This window comes from Leguminivora glycinivorella, chromosome 12, assembly GCF_023078275.1.
Source record: "Leguminivora glycinivorella isolate SPB_JAAS2020 chromosome 12, LegGlyc_1.1, whole genome shotgun sequence".
Classification (NCBI taxonomy): domain Eukaryota; kingdom Metazoa; phylum Arthropoda; class Insecta; order Lepidoptera; family Tortricidae; genus Leguminivora; species Leguminivora glycinivorella.
The window spans coordinates 18,157,017-18,177,842 of NC_062982.1; the positions used below are offsets into that span (position 1 = coordinate 18,157,017).

Genomic DNA, 20,826 nt, shown 5'->3' on the forward strand with positions numbered 1-20,826 from the left:
AGTCCATACTTCACACTGACAAATCAGTATTCGTATCAGTGTCACGTCTTATGATCTTTTGTTCGAATCGGCCGCTTTCTATTCAGTATTGTGTTCTGCGTCTAAATTGATAAAATTCACTACAAAACCTTCAGTAGCTAGGCAACAAGTCCCTAGTAAGATCTAGTCTAGACAGGTCTATTTCTGGCCAATTGAAATCGTATTAGCATAAATAGGACCCGCAAATTCAATCAAGCTGAATTGATTACTTGTATGGAATCCATTACCATAATGCCAATGCCTAAGTGGAAATTTTAGGTACCTACTTAGGTGAAGGTATAATTCATGAAGGTATAATTTTACAAATAATCATACCACATACATAAAATCACGCATGTATTCCATAAAGGGGTAGGCAGAGCACATTTTAACTACTGAAGTTTCAGTGCCACTCTTGGCAAATAAAATTGCAAGTTTATTTCTACCGCCTCAACCTAAACTAAACTTATTATACTCTGTGCCTAAACCTAGCAAAATAAGACAGTTTTTTATAAGTTACGGAATTATTTAAAGTAACTGATTTAAATAAGAAAAAAATCCCTATCAAATCAAATAAGATTACAGTTTTTGCGTGTTTTGGGGAACTTAAAGAATAGCTTTATAGCTAGACAAAAGCTGTAAGGGACCATCCACACTCATGAGACGCATGTCTTGCGGCGCGCAACGGACGTCTCCGCCACGCCGCCTGAATGTAATTCAAAAAACGTCTCCTCAGTACATTTTGTATAGGAAGGACGTAAGACGCACCCCCAGGCGGCTGGGGCGCGTCTTAGTGCGTTTTCACATTATCCGATCCGATATCGGATGTAGGACCGATATCCCATACATTACAGGCGCCATCTTGGATTTTTTCTATTGAAATCCTTCCGACATCCGATATCGGATCGGATAATGTGAAAACGGACTTACGTCCTTCCTATACAAAATGTACTGAGGAGACTTTTTTTTTAATTACATTCAGGCGGCGTGGCGGAGACGTCTGTTGCGCGCCGCAAGACATGCGTCTCTTGAGTGGGGACGGTCCCTAAGCTGAAAAAACAATTAGCTAAAAGAATAAAGACATTATATGTCGTCGTCTTGTTTACCTAAATTGACGAGGTGTGACCGATGCATTAGCAGAATGAATTTCATATCAAATTGCATTTGAAAGAAATAACGTTGTTTTACTTGTTTTTCGTGTAGATTCGGAATTTTATTGTTATCATTCGTTATTGGTGGAATGTATATAGCTGTGCCTTTATACATATGTATATACTCTTTTTCCCGCGGTTTCGCTCGCGTTAGAAAGAGACAAAAAGAAGCCTATGTCACTCTCCATCCCTTCAACTATCTCCACTTACAAAATCACGTCAATTCGTCGCTCCGTTTTACCGTGAAAGACGGACAAACAAACAGACACACACACACACATCCTTTCCCATTTATAATATTAGTATGGATTTAGTTAGGTAGGACCGGTAGGTACATCATTAGAAAAAAAATATGAAAGTAGGTAGGTATAGCAATTGCTAACGAGAGGAAAATACTAGACCGAAATTGCCTTTATGAATGAAGCTGTCACCACACAACGATCAAGACACAACGTACATTTTATTTTCCCCTCACTAGCTCGGAAACACGTGTTTTGTCCTTTAATACCAGCGGGTAAAAACGCGTTTTATCCACTAGTGGGTAAAGTAATTTGACCTTGAATAAAGTCAAATTAACTGCTTTAAAATTGATAAAAGTAGGTGAATCTAGTAATAAAGATGATTTACCACCTGTGGAACTACTGGAAGCAGTGATAAACGCATTTTTTGCGTTGTAGTTTCCTCGCTATAGTGAGGGGAAAAGTTTTGTGTTACACTCGGGTGCAAATGTATTTTACTTCTCGTGTGTTAAAAAACTCGCAAGTTCAGGATTCTATTCTCGAACCACTCGCTTCGCTCGTGGTTCAACTATAGAATCCTTTCACTTGCTCGTTTTTCAATTCCACACTCGGCGTTAAAATACTACTTTGCCCCCTTGTATAACAAATAACTATTAAATGTAAGGTACAGCGGGCCAAATCCCGACTGGGGGCAATTGTAACTGATCCATTTTTTCCATTATTTATTGAGTTCCACATGTATCCACGGAACACGCCTGCCATATATAACCAGTGGACACACAATTAATACTTAATGCAAACATTGTAAAACATGGAATAAAATGGATCATATAACACTTTAAGTTCTCGCGCTTTGTACACATATTTTAAAGTCACATACAGAACTTTGGGAAAAAGGTAAAATAATGTTAATTGCATACTTCGAATCTATGTACGTATTTACGTAAATACTTACAATTTTATTGAAAGGAACAGTTAAGATAAACCGTGCTCATTTATAGCTAACGGTTTCCTTTATAACCATTGTTAGTACCGCACGTGTATTTCCTATTCTATTTCAGAATCGTCTTAGTTCAAATCGACAAGCTAAAGTTACTGAACTAGTCAACCGCGAACTTGCTACTTTCGAAACAGCCAATGTGTCAATAAACCTTTATACTGTTACGCTCTTTAACTTTACTACTAATGTATTAGAAGCAGAAGAACTTATGTATTACACGAAGGTATGTATGGTTACATCATTACGCTGTAGTGTACTAGGACTTTATTGCCAATGCTTACATAATGCATCGCTTCAAACGAACCAGGTAAGAGCGTGAGCTCGCACCAATAGGTAAATCGAAGAAAAGAGACTGGATAGTTTTTGTAAGCACATGTTGTGTATGCGTTGTGAATGCTAGCTCGACTACGTTCCATTGTTATAGCTCCTCGCGCTCTGGCCGCCTGGTAGCCGCAACTAGGAGTTTGTCTAGTTTGAGCTTAGTTTACTTGTTGTGTTGTCTAGCCGTTCAATAGTGATTGTGTAGCTTGCTCGAACGATCATAATAGTTTAGCTCAACAGCTACTACAGCTTAGTGAGAAATATACGGGTGTTTTATACCTCGAATCTGATAAAAACTTTAGTTTTTTTTTAATTAACCGACTTCAAAAAAGGAGGTTCTCGACATCTGCAAAACATAATTACATATGAGTTTAAACTTTAAGCTTTAAGTACGGGAGCAACCTGAAAGTCTTCTAAAATACACATTTGAAATGAAATTGAAATTATAGCAAGTTTGTAAAGATATAACTCTGTTATTAATTAAATATGCATAGGTAATACTCTTTTATATATTAGGGACACCTTACACAGATAACAGCTTCAAATTAAGCAAAGCTTGTACTATGGGTGCTAAGCGACTAGAAATAGATAAATATATACTTATATACATAGAAAACATCCAAGACTCAGGAACAAAATTATATCTGTGCTCTTTTTTTATAATATGATCTCTAGATGGCCTTTTCTAAAAATTTTCAGGGTTAACTAACCCTGTAAATGTATAGGTGGATTCAAAAGTGTTGGCAGGAATTGAACGAATGAGTGAATGAAAATGTCTCATCACATTACAAAATGCAGTGTTCTATTCGTAAATCAACCTATATGTATTATACCTTATTGCATGAACATGAATGCCTTGAAAGATTCTATATTTTTTATGGATTGGATAATTCAATTTTACATACATAGCAAACTTTTAATCCTTATCTAGACATGAAGAGTAACACTTTCATTTACATTACAAAATAAGCATGCAAGGTGGAATTGCACAACTATACACCTAGTCCGTACTTAAAGTATACACGTAACACCTTATAGTTTCGTGTAGGTAAATAAAGTAAATATATGTGAGTGAGCACGGGAAAACGTCCCACTTTGTCGATTGCTATAAAGCCGCTTTGTCAGTTTATTCATATAAATATACAAGTAAATGGTAACCGACAAAGTGGGACGTTTTACTAAACACACTCACATGTTTTGACTGCTGTCAATAGGTCCGAATGGACTAGTATCTAAAAGATTTGGTATTAACGGCCCTACATTTAATATAATTGGCTGGTGGTCCTTATCTCGAAAGGTCAGACAAACCGCTCTATCGCTTTTATATTACCATTTAATTGTCTCTGTTTAATTTTAATTAAACGTTATTATACTTATTATCGATAACCGTCTGCTATCACATTACTATATTTTTTCTACTCCAGCACTTAAATTTGTCAATTAGATTATTGTCAGCGGTATCCAAATTGAGTTCATTTGAGTAACGATAAGAAAGTCTATTTGTCTATAGGTTCATATGGTTACTGCTAGCAGTAATCATATGAATATAGGAGTTCTATTAATTTTTTTTTAAAAGCACAACTTCCATTTATCAGGTATGTTTTCATTTGCAGTTATAAGTAACTTTTAATAAATAATATAATATTTAGGTTCATAATTTAAATCAAGATGAAAAAATAAACTGAAATGCGTTTTACATATTAGATATTGCAAAACAAAGGTAAAAATCATAAGTTTATCCAATAATTTTACATTCGACATTTAAATATTCTTGAACGCAACCACATTTTTCGTAATTGAAAACCGGCTTATTTTCTATTTCTCTTGTCTATGGTATGTTTGACATTTGTAAACTTTTGACGAAACTATTTGAACTATTTTCAGTGTTGTGTAGTTTGTTTTAATTTGACGTTATTGTGCAAAAACTTAAGTAATTGTGAGGGATTCTGGTGAACAATGTACATCCGAACAAATCAAGGCTATATGGCGCTCAAAGTGACTGACAATTTGTTACCTGAAAAGTCAGATAAAGCGTACCAAAAATGTTATGATTGTTTTGACACGAAAATTGCAAAAAAATGTTTCAACTTTCTCTGAAACCGCGTTGTTGGCACATTTTGAAGAATTGTGCAACAAGTTCTCGCCATCAACATTGTGGACAGAATACTCAATGCTAAGATCCACAAAAATTTCATTATATGAAGTAGGTTAGTAACCCATTTAATTATTCTCGAATAGGTATGTATTTGGCTGTCGTAGAAAAAGTATAGTATACAATCGTAACATTATGAAGGCTATAAAAGTCTCGTACCTTACTTAGGCCACTCGGCAAGCCTCGTGACCTAACCGCGGTACTCAACTTTTATAGCCTTCATAACGTTACCGTTATATAATATACTATTTTGTGTTATTAAAAATGATGTTCCCTCACATGTGTCGGTATCAATATCATACTATTTATTAATATGACCAAAATAATGCCCAATTATTTTATTATAATGTTCATTGTAAGAGTACGTATAATTTCGATATTATAAACTAAAACTATACCAGACAGCTTAAGAGCTAGTTTAGATCTAAGATAGGCACCTGAGGTATTATATCAAGGTACCTGGCGGCATTTCCTCGCTGTATCGTAATGCTGATACGATGTGCTAGAAAGTCGTAATCTCTTATAATTTTAAATTATTTATTTAAACCTTCCCAAATCCGTTGTGCGACACCTGTTTTGTTTCGCTTGTTAAATTAAAAAGATTGGAATTCAGCGGGTAAATTTCTGCAATAATTAATTGGGTAAAGTTTATTTGTAATGGGCGCACATAATAGTGAGCGCGTTGACTTTCGATTTCCTGTCACCCCAATACCTAACTATTGCATTAGTATACCTATCAGATTCAACGTAAGACACTACAATACCATCTTCACCTTTTTTCCTAAATACCTAGTCTTATTAGGAGTGTGGAACTATCCTTTAGAGACCAAGAATCCACCTGCGGAACACACAATTACACCTATCTACGTATATTTATTTTATTTTATTAACTACATATTTAACATAGGTACGTTCAGATTGTGGAACCATCCTTACGGGACACCGACTTCGGAACACACGATCGCGCTTTATCTCTGCATATCGACTACTCTATGGGCCGTCATAGTAATTGATTTAAGGCGTTCCAGCGACCATAAATCAGCGGCTATCGCTCCCGTATCGCGGCCACTCTATTGTTTATGGTTCGGGTATCATCTGTCATAGGCAAGCCTTGTTTATGCGCCACTAACGCCTTTTATTAACGTTTTATTCAAGTACATTATAATTATCATAGTAAGCCCGCAATAAATATCTCAATTTTATCTTTCAGGTGCTTTTAATGCGAACACAGGTTGCGGAAAAACAAAGGAACAACAAAGGCTTTTATTTAGGAACTTTCATGCGTGAACTCTGAATAGGTTGTATGGGAAACGGACTGTAAAACGTTTGTCATTTTATGTTTCACAGATACTTTCTTTCCATTATTAACGTTCATTAAATAGAAACATTTTACGGATTGTAGCTGAAATAGTAATTTCAAGTTAAGCTTTCGAGAGATAGGAGATCCAAATGTTTTCTTTATTTTCACCCAGAGGGAATGAACCGCCGAAAATGAGTTTCATCGAGATCGACCCTTCAGATAGACGTCCCGGCTTCACCAACTTTAATCGATTTTCATTCTCGATTACCTACTCGTCCTGCCCAATCCGAAGCTTTAATAGAATTTTTACATTACCGGGAAATCGAACAAACCTCCGCAAATGCAATGTACACACTAATTTCCGTCGCGATTATTGACAAAATGAAATTGTTGGCTAACGTGGAATCTTAAAAGCCCCGGGCGTTCGTGCAAATTGATTCCGGACATCGGCGTACGCAAGCGACGCCCGTAAATCGGTGAGCAAACGTTAGATGAGAATGAATTTGAAAACGTTTTCGTAATTTGTAAGCGGGCGGTCTCGTCCTCGTCGGCGGAATTATTAAAGCTCAAGAAAAGTAGGTACTTATCTATATTCTCTCCTAAGCTCAACGCTGAAGCTTTCGTGAACGCGCTGTGCCGGTAGGGTACTATTGCCATGGTTAGGGAAAAACGACGCCTAACGCCATCTACCGGACGCCGGGCGGAAGCTTACCGCGCCCCGCGCGCGGCCTGTCCCGCCCCGAAACGCTCCCTCGTTCATTCACTTCATTCGGTCGCTCAGTCCCTCTCCGCGCGTCGTGGTGTTAATGCGCGTCATAATTTTCGTCAGTGTTCGTAAACTCTGCTATTATTGTTTGAAACAATCGCTCAGCTGATCCGTGAACTACAAGTTATTGAAAATAGTGAAACACTATCTTACTAATATAACCTAACCGTGCTAGTGTGAGTGTTCAACTGGACGACTATCGAAAATATCTCAAGCGAATGTAAAAATATACGCGTCGCTGAGAAACGTTCTGCCGCGTGTGACTGATCGATACTTTAATGATAACATGGATTCAATTAGGTGGTCTAAAAGACGGTGAGGTGTAGTGCAAGAAGTGCCCGTTGTGTTTGGACAAGCGGCTTGGCTGACGAGCGGTAGGTGTCCTATCGGATATTGATTCAAAGTCGACGTAATTTACGTGTCTAGTTTCAGATAAGCCGGATTTGTTTTTAAGCGATAAGTGGTCGAGATAATGCCACTGCAGCGGTTTAGTGCACCCTCGAGTGCTGTTGACATAACCTGCAGGTGCCTATAACTACCTGTTCGGCCTGACCACTTTATGAAATAAACTGATATCACCTATGGTTGATTGATACTATCCAGTGCACTTACCGGCTTTTTATACAATGTGAATAACTGCATAGGCAGATTTATTAAATACAGCTTACAACTTAAATTCTTTATGATATAAATAAATAATAAAAAAAAAATGCTTATCAGTTCTTAAACATTTCTTAAAGAGGATTACCCGATTATTAGAGGGTGACCTTTGACTCATCTATGTTTCTGAGTCTTGTTAAATTCTATTCAATTTTACATACTTTTAGGGTTCCGTACCGCATAAAGAGGAAATCGGAACCCTTAATTTAGGGTTACATTCCGTAGCCAAAATGAATGGCAAAGACGGAACCAAGGATAGGTGGATAGGATTTGACACATACACAGTTACAAAGTCTTAGTGCCATAGACTACATAAGCACACCTACACAAAACTGTCCCTAGAATCCGGATGCCTAGGTACCTATAGGTTATTCACTGTCGATGCACTTTCTCATTTGCAAGTCGAAAATAGAGCGAAGCCACTGCTCGGGGACTGACTCACGGCTTTATTTACGATCTTTTACTCTGCAGTACTTTCCTCGCCCGTATTCCTGTCGAAGGCGATATTAACTGCCTGCCGGTGTCCGCGAATTTCCGACGGTCGTGTTTGCTTTTAAACTATACTATGGCATACCCACTTTGTCAGTAGAAGAGCAAATTCACTATGACCAACCTTCTCGCCAACATTTTTTCGCCGCCTTTTTAGGGTTCCGTAGTCAACTAGGAACCCTTATAGTTTCGCCATGTCTGTCTGTCCGTCCGTCCGTCCGTCCGCGGATAATCTCAGTAACCGTTAGCACTAGAAAGCTGAAATTTGGTACCAATATGTATATCAATCACGCCAACAAAGTGCAAAAATAAAAAATGGAAAAACATGTTTTATTAGGGTACCCCCCCTATATGTAAAGTGGGGGCTGATATTTTTTTCATTCCAACCCCAACGTGTGATATATTGTTGGATAGGTATTTAAAAATGAATAAGGGTTTACTAAGATCGTGTTTTGATAATATTGATATTTTCGGAAATAATCGCTCCTAAAGGAAAATAAAGTGCGTCCCCCCCCTCTAACTTTTGAACCATAAGTTTAAAAAATATGAAAAAAATCACAAAAGTAGAACTTTATAAAGACTTTCTAGGAAAATTGTTTTGAACTTGATAGGTTCAGTAGTTTTTGAGAAAAATACGGAAAACTACGGAACCCTACACTGAGCGTGGCCCGACACGCTCTTGGCCGGTTTTTTCTACTGACGAAGTGAATGGTATCAGAGTGTAGTTTGTTCTGTCAGAAACATGGAATGCAAGATAAATTCCATTCCATGATATGAACAAATTCGGATGAATCTGTTGGTTTACCTAAGGCCCCTTGAGTAGTCTGAGTTCATCAATGACAGATTATCTTGGATATAAGCAGTATTTTTTTTTTCAAACAGGCATAGGCACCTAGTATACATCTAGTATTCGACCGTAGACATAAGTATTATTAACGCTACGGGAGCGAAAATGCTAAAATGGAAAGGAGTCCCCCTTTTAATTTGGGAATTGCAGTTAAATATACTAGTGTTATTAACTAGGTTTATCGAAAAATAAAGAATAAAAAAAATGTCCATTAAGAACAACTCAGTTAAAAGATATTGCGAAAAAATCTTGAAAATCGAGGTTCCGCTCTCGACTGTTTTCTCCTTCAAAACTTATTTAAACGAAACGAAATTTTGGAATCTGAATAACAATGAAATAATCTGTGTCGGACCGTTTAGATTTTTTGGCTAATTGTTACCGATCTTGAGTATCACACCTTTTTTTGAGCCATATTGTTAAAGGCCGTTTTTAGAAATTTTTGATTGGCTAGAGCCAATCAAAAATATACAGCGTCTTTTAAAGTAAACATAGCAAAAAAATCAAAACGGTCCGACACAGATAAAAATAATAGTTAAATCTGTGTTGAAAAAATCATTGCTCTATCTTCAAAAACCAGGGAGGAAATAGTCGAGAGCGTTTGTATGGAGAATTGACCTGTATCGTATCGTCTTAATGTCCGTATCCGTACGGTGCCCCTTTGCCCCTCAGAAAGATAAGATCACAGATAGTGCCAAAAACACGAAAAATTCTTTTAATTAGGACATAAAAATTACTCTAATAACTAATCAACCTACCTCTAACAAAGCTACATTACATACGGATATGTTTATTAAGTATTCTAATGGTACAGTAGTCGTCATTAAATTCAGGTATTCTATTATAAATGGATTATTCATTAACGCCTATCCGCATGATAATGGTGTTGCCTTCATTACGCGCGGCGTTGCAAATGTTGCAATGTCGCATAATTTATTCATTTAATTCTAGGCAACTTGTTGTGAGTTTTGAGAACTTAGTTACTTTGAGAACTTAGTTACTTTAGCACTAGTAGGTGGTTATTTTTTTGCATAGTATTATACTTAAATCAAAATTCACGGAGCTGAGTAATAGTTATTTGTTATACAAGGGGGCAAAGTTGAGCGAAGCGAGTGGTTCGAGAATAGAATCCTGAACTTGCGAGTTTTTTAACACACGAGAAGTAAAATACATTAAATTTGCACCCGAGTGTAACACAAAACTTTTCCCCTCACTATAGCGAGGAAACTACAACGCGAAAAATGCGTTTATCACTGCTTCCAGTAGTTCCACAGGTGGTAAATCATCTTTATTACTAGATTCACCTACTTTTATCAATTTTAAAGCAGTTAATTTGACTTTATTCAAGGTCAAAAATTACTTGTGGATGAAATGCGTTTTTACCCGCTGGTATTAAAGGACAAAACACGAGATCCGAGCTAGTGAGGGGAAAAATCTGTTATCATGTCAAGTTGTGTAATGGCGCTTTCGCACCATAAATTAACAAGACGACTAATAACTTTTTTGTGAATAAATCTTGAATTAAGGCAAACTACTACACATTATACTGTGACTACGAGTACCAGCGGGGCTAGCACATGATTTGCGCGAGATTTTCTCCCCGCGACATAGACTATCTACTCGTCCTTATGCCATATAAATGACAATTAAACAAAGAACGTGTGACCTATGTCGCGGCGAGCTATCGCGCTAATCATGTGCTAGGCCTGCAGCACTCAATAGTAATAAATGCATTATTCAAAATCCTACTGTTTGCTATATGGGCAGTTACGCACCAATAAGTTTTAAGTTTATGCGATAAGAGTGGTATGTAACAGACCCCACTCAGTCTATAATTCCGCAGAGACTATTAAATTATAAATCAAATTAAGAAGCAAGCTTGTAATCGATTACAAAACGTTAGTAAACCGAATAGATAGGATACACATGATTTGTACTGTTTTACGCAACACTGTTTACAATAATGATTAGATTCATCCGTGTTTGTATTCAGCACATAAAGCTCTCGCAGAGGAGTGTTCCACGTACTCTAACACCTCCTAATTACAGGTAAAACGCATTAAATATAATTAGTGCTTATTTGAGCGCGGGTAAAAGCGGGTTCGACGCTCGAGAGGCAAACATTTGGTGCGGACAATGCGCCGTTTGTGTGTAACGTGCCTAGGGCTACCGACTTTGTAGTCGGTTTATACCCTTATTTTATTATCTGGTCTGTCACACGTGTGTCCCATGTCATAACCAAAAAGATTTTCGACAATTCGATAAACCGGAACAATACCGAGAGTTCGAGACTCTTTCATGGTTGCATGTGCAGATTTTTTATTATAATTTAGAATAAACTAATAGATATTAGGTTCCGCAGTCTCTTGTGAGCTGTGGCAAAAATACCGGTATAATGCAAGAAGATAGTAGGTACAGTCGGCAATGGTATCGTACAAAAAGAAGGCTGCATTAAATATATTACACGCTCTTATGGCTGCAGAAATAAATTTGTGTCAGATATTTTTAAAGCCTTCTTTTTGTGTGATAATATTGTCGGTGACTGTACCCATAATAGTTTTCAAGACTGGTAACCCTGCAATCACCTTGCTTATGAATGGAAATTAGCATGCTTCGCTAATGCGGATGGCCTAGACTCATAAAACCCGTAAATTAACGTAAATGTACGCATATTTTTGGGCTGACCGTTTTACCGAAGCGTGTGTAATTAATACGCTGCTGACACAAGTACATACATAGGTACGAAAGAACTTGCACCCGCATTTTAAAAATCGGGTGGTATAGAATTATAAATAAATTCAGGCATCTAAAATCCCATAGATTCTTCGATTAAAACATATATTTTTAAACATAGAATAGAATCTACATAATACATATAAGTATTATAAGTACAATGACCATAGATCCAAACAAAATGCGTTTTCGAATCAAAGTCGAACATGGCGTCTATTATTTTAATAGGCAGATGAACATCTTGCAGCGATCCCATGTCGTCAAGGGAGCAACTATTAACTATAACGAGCGACCGACGCCCGCTGCGCTACCGTCACCATTTATCAAATTATTTATACAAGCCCCACCGGCCCACCCATTGACTTAACTATGCCCTTTTACGATAGACAAATAAATTTAAAACTATATCCATGGCGAGAGATTATCGCTACCAGAGATAAGAGATATTCCTCCTTAGTTTTTTTCGGATGTGCGCCAGGCAGATACTAATATTACTAATCCCTTGTCTAGAAAAAAGTCTGCGTAGCTTTTTTTTTGCAAAGTTACCTAAGTCAGAAGTCGAACTAGCTTATTCAAATTAGCGCTTATTGGGATTAGGTATACCTACACGTGAATAATAACATTTTACACAAAGAGCGATAAGTCCTCCCAACTCTGCACAATACCTTTAACTAAGCGGTTACCTAACAAATGACTGTGCTCGGCCAATGTTCCTTAATCTAGAAACGCTCTGTAATCGATTTTGTTAAGAACCATGTCAAATGTTATCAAATGAAAAGGACTGTTAGCATAAAGTAAGATAGTTTCCATAGATAAGGCTACTGCACTCGATGCAGTGATTAAAGGAAATGCAACGAGTATCGACCGCACGTAAATAAAGACCCACCCACACGCGCACACAGTTAATCTACCACAGATAACTAAACTAATATTTGTTACGTTCAAAAATAGGAAGATAAAGATAAGCTACACGTTCGGACTAAATCATATCTCGACGTACTTATATTGATGTGTTTCAGCGGATTTATTTGAATCTAATCCTCTTATAAGTTTTTACGTACCTATTGCGACATAATAACAGGCTGTTTTTTTTTTATAATGCTTACCTAAAAGTACAATTTACTTTAGTATCAATTTGTACAATACAATAAGAATTCTAGAGTTTCTAGACACATAACTTGTATAGAAGAAGCAGAACTTTTAAAAACTTTGCTTCGAGTTTAATCGTTTCATCGAATTCTCGATAAGTAGTTTGAGAAATAACTCCCGTTAACAATACAAATAGCGAAGTTTCTAACTTTTCAAGTAGCCGCTTGAGATGCCAACACAAAGTTTTCACACTCAAAATGAAAATACATTCATCGATTTAAAAGTCACTTTTCAAGAACACGGTGATAGCATAGTCATATTTGTATCACCTAAACATCGTCAAAAAAAACTTACTCTAAATTTAAAATGATCAAGAATTGGTTCGTTTAAAGTCGATTGGTAAACATTTGGGTGTCACCGGCTATCGCGCGATAGGAGCAATATCAATAAATCATCGCGATAAGCGTAATTAAACATGGCCGAGCTGATCGATCATCGCACGTCACGGCCAGCAGGATACCATTTTATACTTAATCTTGAGAGAAAATATGTAATATCAACCAAAAGGGTAACTGGTAACTTATTGTTGCTTGATAATAACGCATTGAAAATGAAAAATGAAATATTTATTTTTCAAGTAGGCATATTACAATGCGCATATGAACGTCAAATAAAGCTACGCCGGCTCTAACCCTACGCCTCAGCCTCGAGAAGATTTCAGTCCCCCCCTCAGTTGGGAGGGGGGTATCCATCCACTATGGGACCGGCAAGAAACTCGGCGGGCAACTTCTTTTCAAAACATTACATCTTATAATTAACATGCATTAAATAACAAGATACAATTTAACATGCAAAAAAGTATTCATCAAAGAATACGAATAGACTAGGTACTCTATGGAAATTAATTTCAATAAATTATATTATTGCTTAATAATACGTCGTTCTTCTTCAGAGAAAACATATCAAATTGTCACAGAAGAAAAAGATAAATCTTGAAAAAAAATTTTATGTGCTTTCTTATCTGAACTGTGTCCCCTCTACACATAATACAATTATTTTAATTGCTATTCGTTTTTTGTAGTTTATTAATTCCACAAACCACAAAGCTACAACTATAAGCACTGATTAAGACAAGACGGTACGAAATCTCGCAAGCGAGTTTTATTACAATACGGGATTTAACTGATCGGCTGAATTGAATGTAACGTCAATAGTCCAAAATAGCTTGCGAATTCGTGTACCATCAATGAAACTTAAATCAACCTTTTACTGGATATACCTAATTCTATTTTGGTATGAAGGCAAAAGCTATACTGTATTCTTTATGATTATGACCTACACTTAGCTACTGTGTATACTCGATTTTATGCTACGTTTTATTCTACGCTCGTTGACCTGTATGTAAATTTCATTAATTTACCCACACGTATGTATGTTAATGTTTACAAACATACACATTCAATATAAACTTTATAGCTTAAATTAAATTCAAATACTAGGCAAGAACTTTAACACCTGCAACAAGTTCTTGCCTAGTGTATAGATAAATGGAATTAAATGGATACAATAAATGTGAATATGAATAAAGGATACAGTTTTTAGTGTGAAAATAACTTAGATTATTAATAATAATTTATTTCTTCTGATATTATCTATATTAATAATCTAACCACAACATTAAAATTTTGAACAAAAACCCGACATAGTGGACAGATTTCCATGAAACATGGCTAAGAACACTCCCGACTAACTCAGCTTTCAAACAAATAAAAAACAAAATCTAAATCGGTTTATCCGTTCGGGAGCTACGATGCCACAGACAGACGTCAAACTTATAACTGTCACCCCGTCGATTTTGCGTCGGGGGTTAAAAAAGAGTAAGTTAGATAAACAATTACTCGATACATATCTAATGAATTACTAGTTTTATAAATAGAAGTCATACAAGAATTTGATTTCGATCAATACAATGGGCGATTGTAAAAATATATACAGATTGTAAAAATCTTATCGAAGATAGTGTTAACACATGTAACACAGTTAGATAAACTACCGTTTCATATCTTACCAATGTGCATTGAGGTATAATGTACTAGAGAGGACACGGCGAACAAAAAGTTTGCGCCACGAACATAAGTCCAGTGGACTTATGTTGCCTCAGTCAGTCTCTGCGCGTGGTAGGAGGAGGTTGTCTCTGACTGCACACAAATAAAATGAAAAAATGCCTTCCTGTGCTATAAGATACTGTTGAAGCCATACGAGAAAATCTAATAAAAGTGACGGTGTCACATTTCATCGGTTAGTAGACAAGCTATTTTGATCTAACTTAATTTAAGTAATTATTATAATGAAGGGACGGGCTCCTTAAACGCGAAGCTATGGCCGCCATTTTGACAACTGGAATCATAGATGAATCGCGCAGACATGACATGTAGGTAATAAGGTATAATAATTGTGATCATATTCTGTTTTCAATATATAATATAAAAATATTTATTTCAATTTATAGTTTTGAATATTACACGGTTCTAATACGAATTTTAGTCGATAATATTATACAATAAGCATGATTTTGAATTATTTCTGAATTCTCATTATTGACGAAAAATAGTGACACCAAAACTGAAATAGTATTAAATGCAACCGGTGTTTGGAGGTAAAACAAGGTGAATGGCGCGATTATTATTCTGAGCGACAGAAACTTACAAAACTAATTTTATTCAAGGGAAATTAAAATTTATGAAATAAACAATTACGTATGTTGATTTCACTGAGTAGAAATTAAATATAACATAATGTATAATAGTGCTAAAAGTAAACTACTTAGTATTTCACACACAAAGTATAAAACAAAGGTCTACAATAAAAGTGTCGCGTCTATGTGGTCAAGTCTTACTCTATGACACGGTTCGCTTCACGCGCATGCGCCTCGCGCTGCCGCCGCTGCCGGTCGGCGCACAGAATATGTTCGAGTTGTCATTTCTAGTACGTAGTACATAGTAGTTCAATGCCAATGTGTACTATTTTATAACGCTTACACAAGCATTTTTAACCCCCGACGCAAAAACGACGAGGTGTTATAAGTTTGACGTGTTTGTCTGTATGTCTGTCTGTCTGTCTGTCTGTCTGTCTGTGGCACCGTAGCTCCCGAACGGATGAACCGATTTAGATTTAGCTTTTTTGTCTGAAAGCTGAGTTATTCGGGAGTGTTCTTAGCCATGTTTTATGAAAATCGGTCCACTATGACGCGCGGTCGAGGGTTTTTTCAAATTTTTAATTTTGTGGTTAGGTTATTTAGTAAAATATTCCTGTAGACTACATCTTTCTGAGAGTTTTGAAAGATTCACGGTTATTTTAATTACATGAGCGGATATAGACCGTGATTTACCTTTTTGGTTTTTGTCGATATCCCGATATTTTGACGCAGTTACCATAAATGTTTTCCGTGAGTATATTGTCCACATGTCTCTGTTATTTAATGCATGATGGTTCATAATGCTCCGGAATTTACATCTTACATTTGCAAGTTCCTTATAATGTGCACGAATGTTATAAAGTATGTGAACATTTTGAACAGCATCGGTAAATCAGCCGAGATAACTCATAACAAACACGCGCCAGGAATGGAAGCTGCATGAAGTATTCGTGTTCGCCTTTTTAGGCGGCACTTCGCCGCATGTCTTTGTCCGAATATATGTACCTATTGGCCTAAAAGCTTGACGTATTGTGTTTTTGGTAACTTTCTTTTATGCTTTTATTTCGTCGCTTTCTTATATGTGGACGAGCACTTAAAGGCAATTAAAGTAAATTTTAAGCCCTAATAAAGGTTTCGCCACAATCGCAACCTATTCTATTGTTTAAGCGACAATACTAGCAGTATAGTAATATTAACTATAAATAAACCCGTGGCTACAATGGAGGTCGCTGTTTTGAATCCAACAAGTGCCCAACTTGGAGGCTTGGTAATTTTATCTTTGTATAATATGACATTTATTTACAATTTATGTATAGTGAAACAGTAAGTAGTGTAAAATCAAAATATTTTTTTATGAAGATAATTTAATTTGTTCTAAGAGTCTTAATATTGTATAGACTAAGACTAGACAAACAAACAATGAGCTTAGAAGTCTCATTCTATATAAAAACAGGTAACTTTAACACAAAACTTGTCCGTAACACGATATCGAAATCTCAAAATTCGCAGGTGTTACTTAGCATGTTCAGTCTCACGTTTCTGTTTATCTGTGGCAGTGATTTACGACCCTCTTAATGTCACATGGTAACCCTGCGCATTTTTACCCAATTCATATTTTTAGCCCGATGCCGCGTTATCTGTCGGCAGGCGCTTACTTAGCAGAATTAAATAGGGAAAATGTGTTTCAATAAGAATAAGCTTGAAGAGTATTTTTAAGATATTAGAAAATGTATTTCCTGATTTAATTTTGCTAATCGCATCTTCACAAGCATGTAATTGAAGACATACCTCTATTATAAAAATGCAAAACTAGTTGAACGTTTAGTCGAGATGATTAAACTAATAACTACTTACCTATCTTGTTATGTTGTTGCGACGATGAAATTAGATGTAAGTATGTATTTTAAAATATGTTCTCATGTCAGTGATGTATTATTTTTATGAGAATAAATGTCTTTAAACCTAAACCTAATAGTTGCTGCTAAGTGTAATTTGACTTGAATTAAAGAAATGACATGCCAGAAAATGACATTCTTCACCCATACCTTTAAGTTTAACTAGCGCTCATGTACACAATACACGAATAGGTACTAAATGAAATAAACTCCGAAATCCGAACTAAAAGTTTCAAAGAAGGTTACAATAGCACAACATACAATATATGGTCACCACTGAATGCGGAAGCACCCATATATTATTGTGGAACGTAACAGTCGTGATAAAGTACAGTGAAGTGCCATAAAACGACCTCCTAGATACGAGTGAGCCTCCGTGCGCTATCTCCTATCGCCAATCAGAACACCTTGTAAAGATTATTTATTGCAGCATTCGACAACACCTATTTCTGTCCCACTTAAACTTATATGTACCGTCAACCAATTTGAATCATAGGCTACACTAGAACCCTGTCTTATTGACACCGTGCATTATTGGCCATAGAAGTCACTTTTGACGTTGACTGTGAAAAGGTCCTACAGTGGCCTAGGATTCGAATTGGTTGACTGTACGAGTGTACGTAAATAGGATAATAAAAGTAGCAGTAATTTACAAACACAATAATCACAATATTTGTGTTTCTTGTTTTGTACCTACATCAATGCGATAAATATGTATATGATAATATATTTACTACATGTTTTTCAACTCTAGTTTATTTTAGAAAAATTCGAAGTTTCCGTTGCACTACACGGTTGGAGATTGTTTTGGCGCATAAAATGTCATAATTATTTTTGTTGTGTTATTTGTGCTGTCTCTAAATGAGAGCTACCGAATAACTAAAAATGCCGAAATTGCTGGAATAAAATCAAACGCAATGTACATTTACAGTACATAATAGTGCCGTAGCGAGACTGTCTAGGTTTTCTCCGGGTCTTATGTTAGAGCACGGCTCTTTACGTGCTCTCTCTGTAGCTTCTAAGATATATTGGTGTCTGCGCTCTCACAAAAGCTGGGTCTGTGGTTCGCAGTGTCACAGTTACCGTACTTACTGTGACATTTTACAGACATTTGCCGGGAACGCTGGGACTCAATAGAAAACGTTGAATAGGGGAGTCTGACCAACAGGGGGACGCTTTAAATGTCCGTCCCCGTACTTTATAAAAGTTTAATGTTTTGTTTTTTTGCTTTTAAAGCACGTGGACACCTGTAAAAAATAGTAAAATGTACAAGTCTATTAATAAAAAAAAAACAATTTAGATATCTAGTTAGTTTGAGGTTCCAAAGGAAATAAAACAAGAGTTAATTAATTGTCAATGTGATAATGATAACTGATAAGAATATAAACCGTGTTTTCTTATATTCTTATTAATTTGTCATAATATCCTAAATCCAAATTAAATATGGCTGAGTTAGTATAGTGTCGGTACATGTTTATATTATGATTGCGATACTCGTACCGTAACTCTCTCGACGGACCATAAAAATATTAAAAGCGAACGCTTTAAACGTATCTCGTGCGGCGTCTGTTTGCAGTCATAATAATTCGCGGCAAATATTTGGATAACGCCTGAATTACCTGTGTTTTAATGTCCGACGCGATGACTCCCCGATTTAGTGCTCTATAAATTCCCATTGAAATTTAGCAAACGCTTATTGTCCAAATATTTCTACTCTACACGCTTTTGAACCATTAACTGGAGATGCGAACCATTAACAGACGAAACCCGTCTCTAACTCGGGAAGTTAAAGTATATTTTCGCGCAGTTAAAAGCATTTGGGGAATCGATTATTTGAACCAACAAGCTCGGTAATAAATCATTCCCGGTTACCTGCGAGGGATCGATACGAAAAAAGCCCCCGTTTTGAAACAAAAGGGACAGCGAATGACATTTCTGAAGTCGCAAGCGTTTCTGGCGATATTTAAATTAGGGCCCAAATTCTACGCCTTTGTTCGGTAAGGGCCAATTAATTTATACAGGCGGGTGGTTATTTTCATATTAATAAGCTACACTATTGTGATAACGCACAATTGTCTCAACATAGCGATACGCAGTCGTAGCTATGAATAGCATAAATTATTGATACACCGACTGACATCAAAGGAGTGGCCGTAATTAGACCGCGATCGAATAACAAACGAGAACTTCATAACTTGAGTAATTCCTGTTTGGAACAGGAAAAGGATTTCCGACGTTGTCAGATTTTCTTTGATTATTACGTGTAATTAGTTGTATTAATCGCATTGTAATTAGAGTGAGCATTTGAGCAAGTATTAATCATGTTTAATTACTTATTTTGACGAATATGTGTCATCATGTCTTATTTCTTATACCTTTTATTGACTTCATAGATGAAATACCTACCTACTACATATTAACAGAATTGAATTAACCATAAGCTATCATGCTACTTTTATTACATATATTAAAGGTACTCATGTCTAGGTACCGTTAAGTTGATAACTTATGCATTCAACCAAACATAAATATATCTCGAAGGAACCCCTATGTATCATCCGATCCTTTTTTAACGATTTATCATGGCTTTCAAACCGCCGCTAAACAAATTTATCGACTTCGACTTGGTGTCCAGTCTGCTTAGTTTCACGGGGTGTCTGCGAAACGCATTGTCCTCCCTCTCTGTCGCCAGCGGCCTTCTAGAACAATACAGATTGCCATGCCAATAAATGCCAGGTAGCTTTATTCGCAAACTCGCAAATTTCTAAACAATAACTTTAACAAGGTAGTAAAAGCAATAAAATAATTTTCATCACATTTGCTGTTTAAAGGTATCATTGCGTCTACGTGTACTGAAGCATAATGTACTATTTTATTCCCAAGGGAATAATGGATTTAGTTTTAAAAATTTATACAATCCGTACAATACTTCAGGCAAAGGATGTTTCAATCTGCCAAGGATTTTTATTGCACAACCAAAATTTTACTATTAAGCTATAAAATATATTATACCGTATATAAAATGCATTTTATTTATGTTTTACAATTATTTCAGTGTGTTTTGCATTTGTTTCGTAAAATTTAACTTAGATAAATTGTTATAATTTACAATCTGACAATATGCTCTCTACTCGCGCTTGACCGCGGGCGTACGCGAGGCACCCACCGTTGCCTAGCAACGGAGAGTACAACAGACCAAAATATTTAAAGGAATGGAAAATGACCTACAATTTTAGTTAAATTTTATGATTTATATGCTTTTTTGAACGTTGCATTTAATGTATATGCAGTATTTTTGTGTTTGTTTTCGTTCAAAAAGTGTTTGTTATCAAAAACAATGGATTTAATATGAATAATCTGATGTAGATCAAGATACACTACTGGTCGCAACGCCACCGGTTTTGCCTTATGACTGTTTCCTCTGTATTTTTCTCTCAAATGTGATGAAAAACATTGTGTGTAACTCGGGGAGCA

At 36.2% G+C, this 20,826-nt stretch overlaps 1 protein-coding gene across 3 annotated transcripts in view; it reads left to right on the top strand.

Moving 5' to 3' along the window:
* LOC125231689 (frizzled-2) overlaps positions 1-20,826 on the top strand; it is a 66,255-nt gene that overhangs the window by 25,104 nt on the left and 20,325 nt on the right. The window contains exon 1 of one of the 3 annotated variants that reach the window (XM_048137211.1): positions 6,976-7,321. The exons of the other annotated variants lie outside the window; for them this stretch is intronic. The gene's annotated coding sequence lies outside the window, so the exon portion shown is untranslated. Of the gene's footprint in view, positions 1-6,975; positions 7,322-20,826 lie in introns of those variants that run through there. 3 annotated transcript variants of the gene reach the window in all.